We start from the raw sequence: 13,209 nt of genomic DNA on the forward strand, positions 1-13,209 counted from the left end.
TGAAGCAGACCAGGCTGCCGTGTCTACTGGATTCAGAGCCCCAGGTTGCACCTCTGAGTTCTCCTGGGCTGGCAACCACAGAGTCCTTGGTTGGGGCCCTTTGTCCTCCGCACCCTCTCTGTAAACTCTATCAAACAAGTCTCTCCTGGCACCCCACCTTGCTTGGCCACAAAGGGACGGGGTTGAGGGTCTCAGCTCTTTTCCCAGGACCCCTCAGCACCTGGAGCTTCCAGATAGTCTGAGAGGGGTGGACTGGAAGCTGGGAGCCAATCTGAGGACTGGGTGCCAACCCAGAAACTCTGTGCACAGGTCGGGGCACGCTGCGTGGTGTGTATTCCTTCTGGTCCTGTGTTTGTCTGGGTCCCCTGGCCAACCTCTGAAAAAAAAAACAAACCTAGGGATGGAGCAGCACCATGCCAGGCGCTGGACTTAGAACTGTGTGCAGGCTGAAATCTCCTCTGCTCCCCTCTGGTTGGGTCTCTTGGCAGGTCTGGGCCAAAAAATCCTAGGGAGGGAGCTTTCCGGGCGCTGAATGCCGGCTTAGGAGCTCCCAGGTACTCGCCCAGACACACTGCGTGTGGAGCGACTAGTTCCCCCAAATTGCACGCAGGCTGAAATTTCTTCCACACCTCTTTGCCTGGGCCACTTGGCCTGCCCGGTGAAAAAATCCCAGGGAGGGAGTCGTGTGGGCGCTGTCCCAGGCTCCATTAGGCACTCTCCTGGACACAGTTCCCACCAGCAGCCGGACCTCTGAACTGTGCACAGACTGAAATCACCTCTGCTCCCCTCTGTTTGGGCCACTTGGCAGGTCCCTGGCCCAAAAATCCTAGGGAGGGAGCTTTCTGGGCACTGAACGCCAGCCTAGGAGCTCCCAGGCACTCTCCCAGATACACTGCGTGTGGAGCAACCAGTTCCCCAAATTGCGCACAGGCTGAAATTTCTCCCACACCTCTTTGCCTGGGCCACTTGGCTGGCCCGGTGAAAAAATCCCAGGGAGGGAGCCGTCTGTGCACTGCACACAGTCCCATGTGCCATTGGGCTCTCGCCACTGGGCGCTGGTTCCCCTACCCTGCACCGGCTGTTCATCCTGCTCCGTCCCAGAGACTACTGTACCGCTGCTGTCTCCCTACCATCTGGTTCCTCCGTGACCGATGAGGTTTCTGGCCTCTTATTTTCATATATGCTTGGCAACTGCTGGCTTGCTGGTCTCCCCTCCTCTGATCGGACAGGTCTCCCTCTCTTTTGTACTAGGAACTGGTATCTGCTCTGTCCTAGTCCACCGCCATCTTCCTCCAGGAATCCCTAATAAAACTTTAAAACTGATTACACATGGTAATAAACAACAATTACTCAAAGATGAATCTAAAGCCTCATGCTTGATGATTGTGATAAAAAATAGAAACTTGAATGTATGGAGAAGTCAGCCTGGGAGGTGAACTAGAAAACACTCCTGTGTTTCTCCTGTACTCTCACACTATACCACAGTCACAACACTTCTGACACCACATATGTGCATTTTCCACACATCTAGCACTACTCCAGCACCAGCTGGGACTCCTATAATTCAATTCAGTTCTGACACTATCTACTTGGAGTTAGCATTAGATAATACAGATTGAGAGATTAGTCCCCTGCAATTAAAATACATGTATCAAACATGTGTGGAATCATGAAGACATTTCACACATCTGTGAAGTCTGTAGTAAAAGAATTAATGGAAATTGGTTCCATATTCTAAGATTTAAAGTAATAATCAGATCTGCTGGACTTTAAAGGGCTGACCATCTAAATATAAATGACCATCAGAAAGAATAGATGAGCAAGAATGATCAACGGGTATATTTTTATTTCTATACTTATCTTTTCATTTTATAATTAACTTTCTAATACATTGTGTTTAAGAGAGAGAGAGATGAGTCCCAAAAAATGTACTCACCCCCTCACTTCAGATCCCAATCAGAAGTCCCAGGTTGTCACTTACTCTTCTCACCAATTGGCTATAAACCAAGGCTCCTACTACTCCCTTTTGGGGTTCAATAATTTGCTAAAATGCCTCGCAGAACTGAGAGAAATACTTACATTTACTAGTTTATTACAAAAGGACATGATAAAGGATACAGATGAACATCCAGTTGGAAGAGATGTATAGAACAAGGTATGAGGGAAGGAATGTGGAGCTTTCATGTCCTCAGGCAGGCCTTCCCAGTACTCCTGTAGGTTCAGCAACCCAGAAGCTCTCCAAACCTCATACTCTGGGGATTTTTATGGAGACTTCATTGTATAGGAATGATAGATCATTAACTCAGTCTCCTGACCCTCACCTCTCCCTGAAGGAAGGGGAGTGAAGCTGGAAGTTTTAAACCAATCATGCCTTGGCCTTTCTGGGGTCCAGCCCATTAACAATCATTAGAACAAAAGATATTACTAACACCCGGGAAATTCCAAGGGATTTGGTTGCTCTGTTGCTTTGGGATCACCGACCAAATATTAGAACAAAAGATGCTCCCAGAGATTTTAGCTGGTGGATATTGCAAGGGTTTCAAGAAACTGTGTGTGTGTGGGGGGGGGGTGAAGGAATTATGAGTTTGTCTCTTATAAGAGCCTGTCTCTTATAATCCCTACCTTTTAACCTGCTGTTTCATTTTTGCTGTGGTCTGAGAAATAGTTACCCTTTATTCTATATAAATTAAGAGTTGATGGACTCTAAAAGATTACCCTCTAGGGTTTTAGGACAAAGGCATAGTGGCAGCCATTTCAGCAGATTAGCTCTTCTTTATAAACTGTTTCTTCTGGTTGGGTAATCCAAATGTCTAACATTTCAGGAGTCTGGGACAATTTCTGTAACAATTTTTCTGGCAAAACTTTTGGAACTCGCTTTTAGTACTGTCAAATGACAAAACTAAAAAAATTTAATAATGAGTTTGATTACTTTATTCAAGGGAAAACAATATATGGATTAGAGAAGTACAGTACCTCACAAGCAGCAGAGCACTCTTCCTGAGGAATTTTGGGGGCAAGAGTGAGTTTTATAGAGCATTAGAAGAGGTAATGTATGATTGGATAGGAAGTCAAGGGTTTCCTTATAAGGTCAGCAGATCCTGACTTCTAGGATAAGGTAAACTAGCTGGAGCTGAGTTGGAGAATTGTGATTGGTATATATGTAAGGTTTTCTTGACAGTCATTCCCCATAAGTGCAGGCTGACAGGTTTAGACATGAGCCAGACCCCTGGGGCAACCTCTACTTTGTGGGCCCCAATATATGAATTAACTTTATCAGTTCACATTGCCATGCATCCCATTGCCATGAGAAAAAAAAATGGGGATAGAAAAACAATTCTTCATTTATCCAATACCCAAAGACAATAATAAAGCTACTTCTGTTTGTGTCATTCTTATTTATTTAAACCATTTTTACATATTTAAACCAAAGTTTTCTAAGTCTTCTAGCCTTCTAGGCCCATGCTTTTGTTCAAACATTCAACTTTAGTATAGATGTTGCAAAAGCAAGCACCAAACATCCCAATAAAACACTCCAAGCTCCATGCCACACTCAGTTGGAAATCTTATTTATGAGGATCATTGGGTGGGTAGAAAGGGAGTGATGTTTATATTCACTTGGTAACCTCTCACTTCAAATTGCTAGTCTTACAGAGTTTCCAATTCCCACAAACATCTCATCAGCTATACCTGTGTTCTCTCCAACTATTTTATCACTAGCATGGACATTGACATTTTACATACCACCAAATACGAGTCTGTGTGGCTACTATACTTTCATTTGTTGAAATAAATTTGTAGTGCTAAGATGGAGCTGCTCTTGCCCTGGATGCCACATAAGCAAACCAAAACTTAGACAGCTTTTGTGTCATTTTAAATATTCTGCTTCACTTGAAACACATATACCCAGTCTCTGGGCTCAATAATTAACTTCCTTTTTCTTATTCTTTATCCCATAAAAGCTTCCTGCTTTCCACCCTATTTTGTCGTTCTCCATATGGAGACTGTTCACTTCATGAAGTGTTAAATAAAGTTTGTATTGATATAGTAGGCAGTTAAATCAACCTGAGCAGAGTAGGAATGATAGGCCAGGTACAGAAGGTCACCAGGGCACAAAGCCCAGTGTGCCTATCAATGGACAATTGTAAGGTGGGTGACCTTCCCCACAGGGTGACCTTTCTCCCTAGCATATCACTGGTCACTGGTCATGTGGTTTAGACACTCTGACCTTTCATATCACTAGTCATGCTATTCGGATCCTCCCTTGATCTTTCTTTTCTAGACATGTCCCTAGTGATGTAGTAGACCCCCTTAGAGGAAGAACAAGGGAGCTGGAAAATAACCTCATACTACTCCCATACAAACTCTTGTGCAATCATTCCCTTAAGCATTAAGCCCTATGGTTAACATCTATAGCTCAGTTGTGTTTCAGCTCCAGACCAAGAAAAGCAGTAAGGCCACATGGGGAGACACCATGGCTGACATCAGGACCAGCTGCAATGACTAATGACCCCCTACCTGCCCTGGCGCTGACCAATCAATAGAGACCATGACCCTAAAAGGACATAGCTGGAAAGCTGATGTATATTCTATTGAGATCCTTCCCTGAGACTTTCAGATAAAAACCCTAAAGACAAAGGACTCAGAGTGTCTTTCTCTCTTGAGTATACCTAGACATTTCACCACTCCCTTTGTTCCCCAGGTGCCTACACCTTTGCCCCTCTCCTTCCCACAGACTCATTTTCTTTCCCTTTTTCTCTCCTAAGCTCCAAGGGCCCTTCTTTTGCCTCTGTAACTTGTTTCCTGATCCCAAGCAGCCCAGCTGCCTCACTTCATCCATGGCTCACTTCTACCTCTACAACTTTCTAAATAAAATTTACTTGTATTTGAGTTTTAATTCTGAATTCTTTCTTAGCCAAAACTCAAGGACCAAGGTCTAACACCTTTCGCCATTAACAGTACCACCTAAATTGTCTTCTTTAACCATTTTTAATATACTTAAAGATTTGAGGAAAAGAGCCAGAGTCTACAGAAAAGTAAAGAGGAAAACAATTAAAACTGAGTTCTTTAAATTACTGTCCCCAAAGTCTCAAGGTCATCCCCCCAAGCCTGGCTGGGGGATGGGACTCATGCAGCAGGTCCATTGAAAGCTATTTTGCATATCAATAACAGCAGGATAGCTTCATACTTGATATACAACATGGTTATTTTGCATATCAGCAAATCTAGGTAGGGAGATGGGTGGGACTTTGATCTGTGATGTAGCTGGGAGGTGGCTTCTCCTGATTATAGCACCTGCCTGCATGAGAGCTTGGAGATGGTTTGCTTCACGCCATGGGGTCACTCCTGCCCGGACTTACTATGACAGCCTAGAAAGCCAGAAAAATACAAGAGTGCTAGCAGGTGTAGCCTATTATGTAAGGAGTTGGAAATAGGTTATAGAGGAAAACACATGGCAGCCATGCTAGAATCTAACTACATGGTTGAGGGAGCAGAGAAAGGGCTGTGTGTATGTTGGCGGGTGTTTTAAAGGAACTTTTAGATTTAACAGGGACATTTTGCCATTACTCTAAACATGTATAACTTTTGAACAAATAGTTCCTTTCCTTTTAACCAACTCTAGCATTGAGAGCCATAATTCCTAACACCTGGAAGTGGGCAAAGATGAACCTAAAACAGGGATCCCAGGGGAGCGGGCTTGTTTCAGCAACAATATGTTGACATTCCCCACAGGTCCATTTGGTAACAATCCCTACCTCAAAAATTCCTCCTTGGGTATCATTTTTGTTAATTCTGGCATGTACCCTTCCAGTGAGCCCATTTTGATTCTCTTTCTCATCCTCTCAAAGTTCCAGGGTGCCCAAAGCTATGCCACAAGCTGCCCATACAGGTTCACATAAGCCAATGGTTAAAATTTTAGGAATTTTGCGAGCTTGTTGTTAAACACAGCCATTACTAAAAGCTAAATTATATCAGCTTAGATTAAATAAATTATATTTTATAAAGTGATAAGTACTTGGGATGAAAGACTTCTTGCCAAGATGGAGGTGTAGGTAGATACGTTGTGCCTCCTTCCTTGACCAAAAATAGGATAACAACAAATTTTAAAACAAAAAATAACCAGAACTACTAGAAAATCAAACTGTATGGAAGTCTGACAACCAAGAAGTTAAAGAAGAAACATTCATCCACACCAGTAAGAGGGGCACGGATGGGCAGCTGGGGCAGAGAGGACTCAGGGTAAGGCGGTGGCTCATGGACTGGGCCAGGTGGTGGCTGGTGGAGTGGGCAGTCCCACATTTGCCTGCAAATAAACTGGGTAAAACAACTGAGAAGTGATACAGACCGCTCAACCAAGCGTCCCAGTGCAGGGAAATAAAGCCTCAAAACCTCTGACTGAAAAAAATCTGTGGGGCTTGCGGCAGTGGTAGAAACTCCCAGCCTCACAGGAGAGGTCATTGGAGACACCCACAGGGTCCTAGAATGTACACAAAACCAACCACCCGAGAAAAAGCACCAGAAGGGCCCAATTTGATTGTGGGTAGCAGGGGAAGTGACTGAAAGACAGCTAAGATCCCAGCAAGGGACATTGTTTTTGTTTGGACCCCTTCCCCACATACAGCACCACAATGCAGCCATGTGGGGTACCTCACCCTGGCAAATACCTAAGGCTCCACCCCTTACTATATAATAGGCACACCAAGACCGAAAAAATGGCCCAAATGAAACAACAGATTAAAGCTCCAGAAAAAATACAACTAGGCAATGAAGAGATAGACAACCTATTCGATGCACAGTTCAAAACACTGGTAATCAGGATGCTCACAGAATTGGTTGGATGTGGTCACAAAAATACAGGAAAAAAATGAAGGCTATGCTAAGTGAAATAAAGGGAAATGTATAGAGAACTAATAGTGAAGGGAAGGAAACTGGGACTCAAATCAATGGTTTGGAGCAGAAGAAAGAAATAAACATTCAGTCAGAACAGAATGAAGAAACAAGAATTAAAAAATATAAAAAGAGGCTTAGGAACCTCCAGAACAAGTTTAAATGTTCCAACATCTGAATCATATGGGTCCCAGAAGGAGAAAAGGAAGAGCAAGAAATTGAAAACTTATTTGAACAAATAATGAAGAAGACCTTCCCCAATCTGGCAAAGGAAATGGACTTTCAGGAAGTCCAGGAAGCTCAGAGAGTCCCCAAAGAAATTGGACCCAAACAAGCCCACATTAAGGCACATCATAATTACATTAGTGAAGATTAAAAATAAGGAAATAATCTTTAAAGCAGCAAGAGAAAAGGAGACAGTTACCTACAAAGAAGTTCCTATAAGACTACCAGCTAATTTATCCAAAGAAACCTTGCAGGCAAGAAGGGGCTGGAAAGAAGTATTCAAAGTCAGGAAAGGCAAGGACTTACATCAAGAATTACTCTAGCCAGCCTGGCTGGTATAGCTCAGTGGATTTAGCGCGGGCCTGTGAACCAAAATATTGCAGTTCAACTCCCAGTCAGGGCACATGCCTGGGTGGCAGGCCAGTTCCCATCAGGGGATGCATGAGAGGCAACCATACATTGATATTTCTCTCCCTCTCTCCTTCCCTTCCCCTCTAAAGAAATAAATCTCTTTTCAAAAAAGAATTACTCTATCCAGCAAAGTTACATTTAGAATGGAGGGCAGATAAAGTGCTTCCCAGATAAGGTCAAGTTGAAGGAGTTCATCATCACCAAGCCCTTATCATATGAAATGTTAAAGGGACTTATCTAAGAAATTGAAGATCCGGACTTCCGCCAAGATGGAGGCATAGGTGGAGACGCTGTGCTTTCTCCCAGAACCAAGTTTAGAGACAACAAAATATTAGCAACAGAAAACATAGCCAAGACACAAAAAATTGAACTTTTTGGAAGTCCGATAACAACGAATTCTTCAGCCCGACCGGTAAGAGAGGAGAAATCAGCAGCTGGCGGAGCGGGATTGCACGGGAAAACTCGGTCAGAAGGACTCAGGTGCTCAGATCCCATGCATGGGGTTGCAAAGACCCAGTAAGTGACCTAGTGAGCGTGACCCAGTGAGTGCAACCCAGTGAGCAACCAGCGGATCCAGCAAGGGTGAAGGGCAGTGGGTTGACTGTGCTGGCGCATTCCTGCCCAGATAGACCGGCAAGGGAGTGGGCAGTGAGATGGGACCGAGCAGGTCTCAGCAACAGGAGGCAGCAGAGACAGCCACCATTTCCCAGCTCTGACCCCACCCCCACATAGAGCGTCACAACCCAGCGACCTGAGCGGCCCTGCCCTGAAGTACACCTAAGGCTTTGCTCCTCACCCAGCAGCTGGAAGCAGGAGAGGGGGACGCCATTTCCCCACTCTGACCCCGCCACCATATACAGCCTCAAAACCAAGCGACCCCGCCCTGGAGGCCCCGCCCCGCCCCAAAGGCTCCGCTCCTCATCATTAATGGGCGTGAACAGACCAAAAATGGCTCAGGAAGATCTGAAAGCCCCAGAGCACATAAATCTAAATGATGAAGAAATAGCAAAACTTTAAGATGCACAGTTCAAAACACTGGTGATCAGGATCCTCACAGAACTGGCTGAGTTTAGTCACAAATTAGAGGAACATATGAAGACTAAACTAATTGAAATGAATGGAAATGCACAGGAAACCAATAGTAATGGAAAGGAAACTGGACTCAAGTCAAAGGAGTGGACCAGAAGGAAGATAAAAATGACCAACCAGAAAAGAATGAAGAAACAAGAATTCAAAAAAATGAGGAGAGACTTAGGAACCTCCAGAACATCTTTAAACATTCCAACATCAGAATTATAGGGGTACCAGAAGGGGGAAAGGAACAATCACAAGTGGAAAACTTATTTGAACAAATAATAAAAAAGAATTTCCCCAATCTGGCAAAGGAAATAGACTTCCAGGAAATCCAGGAAGCTCAGAGAGTCCCAAAGAAGTTGGACCCAAGAAGGAACACACCAAGGCACATCATAATTACATTAGTCAAGATTAAAATGAAGGAGAGAATTCTAGAAGCAGCAAGAGCTAAGGGGACAGTCACCTACAAAGGAGTTCCCATCAGACTGTCAGCTGATTTCTCAAAAGAGACCATACAGGCAAGAAGAGGCTGGAAAGAGGTATTCCAAGTCATGAAATCCAAAGACCTACAACCAAGATTGCTCTATCTTTCATTTAGCAATGGAAGGGCAGATAAAGTGCTTCTCAGATAAGATCAAATTCAAGGAGTTCATCATCACCAAGCCCTTATTATAGGAAATGTTAAAGGGACTTATCTAAGAAAAAGAAGATAAAAAAGATGAACAGTGAAAGGACAGCAAATGCACAGTTATTAACAACCACATCTAAAACAAAAGCAAGCGAAAAGGACAGCTAGATTAGGAGCAGAACCATAGAAATGAAGATCACATGGAGGGTTAGCAACAGGGGAGTGGGAGGAGAAGGGGGGAGAAGGTACAGAAAATAAGTAGCATAGACGGTAGGTAGAAAATAGTTAGGGGGAGGGCAAGAATAGTAGGGGAAATATAGAATCCAAAGAACTTGAGACATGTGGTCATAAACTAAAGGGGGGAAATGGTAGGGGTGGGGGGTGCAGGGTGGAGGGGAATGAAAAAGGGGAATAGAACAACTGTAACAGCATAATCAATAAAATAAAAATTTTTTAAAAATTGAAGATCAAAACTATGAACAGTAAAATGACTACAAACTCACAACTACCAACAACTGAACCTAAAAAACAAAAACCCAGCAAACAACCAGAACAGGAACAGAACCAGAGAAATGGAGATCACATGGAGGGTTTCAGTGGGGAAGGGGAAGGCAAATATGGGCAGGGGAGAGATACAGGAAATAAGAAGCATAATTGGTAGGCATAAAATAGATGCAGAGAGGTTAAGAATAGTATAGGAAACAGAGAACTTACAAGTGCAACCCACGGACATGAACTAAGGGTGGGAGGAATGCTGGAGGTTTGGGGGTACAATGTGGAGCGGGAATAAAGGGGAAAAACTGGGAAAACTGTGATAGCATAATCAATAAAATATACTTCAAAAAAGCTTTTTAAAAACCTATGAACAGTAAAATGGCTACAAACTCACAACTATCAACAACCGAACCTAAAAAAAAAAAAAAAAAACACCCTAAGCAAACAACTAGAACAGGAACAGAATCACAGAAATAGAGATCACAGGGAGGGTTATCAGTGGAGAAGGAGAAAGGGGAAAGTGGTACAGAGAATAATAACCATAAATAGTAGGTACAAAATAGATAGGGGAAGGTTAAAAATAGTATAGGAAATGTAGAAGCCTAAGAACCTGTATGTACAACCCATGGACATGAACTAAGGGGTAGGGGGTAATGTGGGTGGGAGGGGTGGTGCAAGGTGAAAGAGAATAATGGAGGAAAAACTGTAACAGCGTAATCAATAAAATATGTATATACATTTTTTAAGTAATTAGTACTTGGTTCTCAGCTGGTGGCCTGGGGCAGAAGGCTGCAGCACTGGTAGCTGCCTGCTAGTGGTCTATGCAGCATCAGCCTTGGCACCATAGGCACTGTGGCACTGCAGCAGTGGCCAGTGTGTGGCTGGCAGGAGCAGGAGTTGTATAGTACCACAGCTATGTGAATGGTGCACCACCCAAAGGCAACCTCATGGTCCTAGCACAGAAAAATGGTGATTGTAGAGACATGATGGAGAAGTTGTCCCTTCATAAATAATGCTTCATGCAGTTTTTTGCACTGGAACACAAAGAAGAATATTACATGACACTATGAGTCTTCCTCTTTTCAGGAATGTTGAACGCATGCACCATAAAATTTCAGCCATGAGGCAGACAAAGAAGGATATCAAGGATGTACTGGCAGTAATCTAAACAGTTTGTTGTTGATCAACTTTTTGTAGAGACCTTGGCAATAAAGGGCCAATTTCCTATACTGAGTATCTTTTCTTGCTTACAATTCTCACTATGCCCCATACTAGGTAATTGCTTTTAAAATGCTGGATGCAGATGGTGATCAGATGGTGGAGAAAAAAAAAATTTTAACTGCAGATGATCATAAGTAAACAGGATAATTTGAAGAGGATAACCAATAAAACAGAATACAACCCAGTTGGTTGGAGCATTGTCTGGTAGCCAAAAGGTTCTAGGTTGATTCCTGGTCAGGACACATACATATGCTGTGGATTCAATCCCCAGCCCAGGAATGGGAGCATGCAACTCCCAGTCTGGGTATGTTGTACCGGAGGTAACCAGCTGATGCTTCTCTCTTGCATAGATGTTTCTTTCTTTCCCTTCCTCTAAAAGCAATGAAAAAAAATGTCCTTGGGTGGATTAAAGAAGAAAAACAATTCCAGGAACCAACAGTGAAAGAAACTGAAATTAACACAACTCTTCAGATTAATTTCTTTGGAAAAATAGAGAAAAGAAAACTTCATTATAGAAATTCTTTCAGATTTATGGAAAACCTATGAATGAAAGTTGTTTCAATTCTCTAAACATTTAAGTTTCATGAGAAAGAAATACTTTGCAGAGTGGCTTTCTAAAAAACTAACACTGAAAATAAAAACAATTTTTAGAAAATGTGTGAGAGAGAAGTTGTCATCAGTAAATAACATTAATTTGAACAAGTTCAAGATATTTTGTCATTTTACAACTCACATGAAGACTTCACTATTGCCATGCAGATGTTTGCTTTAGCTCATTGCCCTGTCAAACTAGTGGAGTTTAAGAGCTGTGAAAGTGGCAACAGAACAGGAGCTCTCAAACTCTATTCTGGGCACCACCTTCAAGATCTTTGATTTCGATGGTAACAAATGTCTTAGCCATGGAGAGTTTCTTGGAATGTTAAAAAAAACAGGATGCATTGGGATTTATCAATACCAAGGCAACTAAGTGTGCAAGAATATTGAAAATGTAAAAGAAGTCTAGAAATAAGCCAGAAATGTCTTTTTTAGGAAAAGATCATGTGTGAATTATTGCTGATTTAGAAAATTTAGACATTTAGTCAGAATTTGGGGTTTTTTTAGTACCAGCTGTTTATCTTCTTAAATCTTCATTGATTCCTTTTGTAATATAAAGATGCCTTGCGTTTGCTTTCTGATTCAATACTTTTTTAATAAGATTTTATTAGCGAACTTAGTAGAAAGAAAAGAAAGTATTTTCCAGAAACATATACTGTGTTCTGTGAGAAGGCCTGAAGTAATGCCTTATACTTTGATAAAAATGGAAAACCTAGTTATTTACTGATTTCTTAGACACATTAGTACAATATCCTCTCTGGAAGGGCCAACAAGTATACTTATAGAAGCAAGTAATTGATACACAAAGCCAGTGTCAATTCTACAAATCCTGATATTCCTACTAGGGCAAATTAAGTTAATACTTTATGTTTTCTCATGTATCTTATATCTCCTAAACTTCATGTATATTTTATTTCAGTTAGTCGTATATTAGTTGTCTTTGAAATAGCATGTATATTTCAATATTCTACCTGAGAACAGAGTGAAGTATTTATACAAAGATTAAAATATGGTAAGTACTCAAAATGCATTATTTCCTAATTAATTCACTACACTTTACTATTTTATGCTCTTGAGATTTTTTTACATCTATTGTATGTGGATAGTGGAAATACAACATAATGGTGTATGTCTTTATGCAAATCCGTGCACAGAAATGGACAAGTGCCACAAATCAGGGTGTTGTGGTTTTGTTTGTTATTTTTATTGGAAAAGTGGTTGTTAAACATTATCAGCACACCAGTTTCCTGCTCCCTGCCCCCGCCCCCCGCCCCCCGCCCTGAAAGAAAAGTGAAACATACCTGTTACTCCATTTTCCAGACCAATTTAAACTCTTTGTCACAGTAGTTCCCTTTTCAGAACAGCTCTGGGGCCTAGATCTGAACTAGGAGGCCTACTGAGGAGTTTTTCTAAACCCTAGAGCCTTTTACTGCTCAGATGAATTTTACCCCAAACATAACATTTTCAGCTGTTGCTGTGGCTTTCTAAAAATATTCATTTACAAATTTTTTAATCCTATTTTCATTAGTGACTATTGAACACAAGTATTCAATATTAAAATAGCTCAGGATAAGTCAGAGTGAAAGAAGAGGGCAAGGAAGTTTGTCACGATTTTGGAAAAACTTAATCTCCCTCAAAGGAGGGAGTTAGGAGAGAATGAGTTGTTGAGGGGAAAA

At 42.1% G+C, this 13,209-nt stretch overlaps 1 pseudogene; it reads left to right on the forward strand.

Moving 5' to 3' along the window:
- Positions 1 to 11,968, forward strand: part of LOC119055426 (calcium uptake protein 2, mitochondrial-like) — a 33,022-nt pseudogene extending 21,054 nt beyond the window's left edge.
- The last annotated feature ends 1,241 nt before the right edge of the window (positions 11,969 to 13,209 follow it).

This window comes from Artibeus jamaicensis, unplaced genomic scaffold, assembly GCF_021234435.1.
Source record: "Artibeus jamaicensis isolate MK-2021 breed Jamaican fruit bat unplaced genomic scaffold, CSHL_Jam_final contig_475, whole genome shotgun sequence".
Classification (NCBI taxonomy): domain Eukaryota; kingdom Metazoa; phylum Chordata; class Mammalia; order Chiroptera; family Phyllostomidae; genus Artibeus; species Artibeus jamaicensis.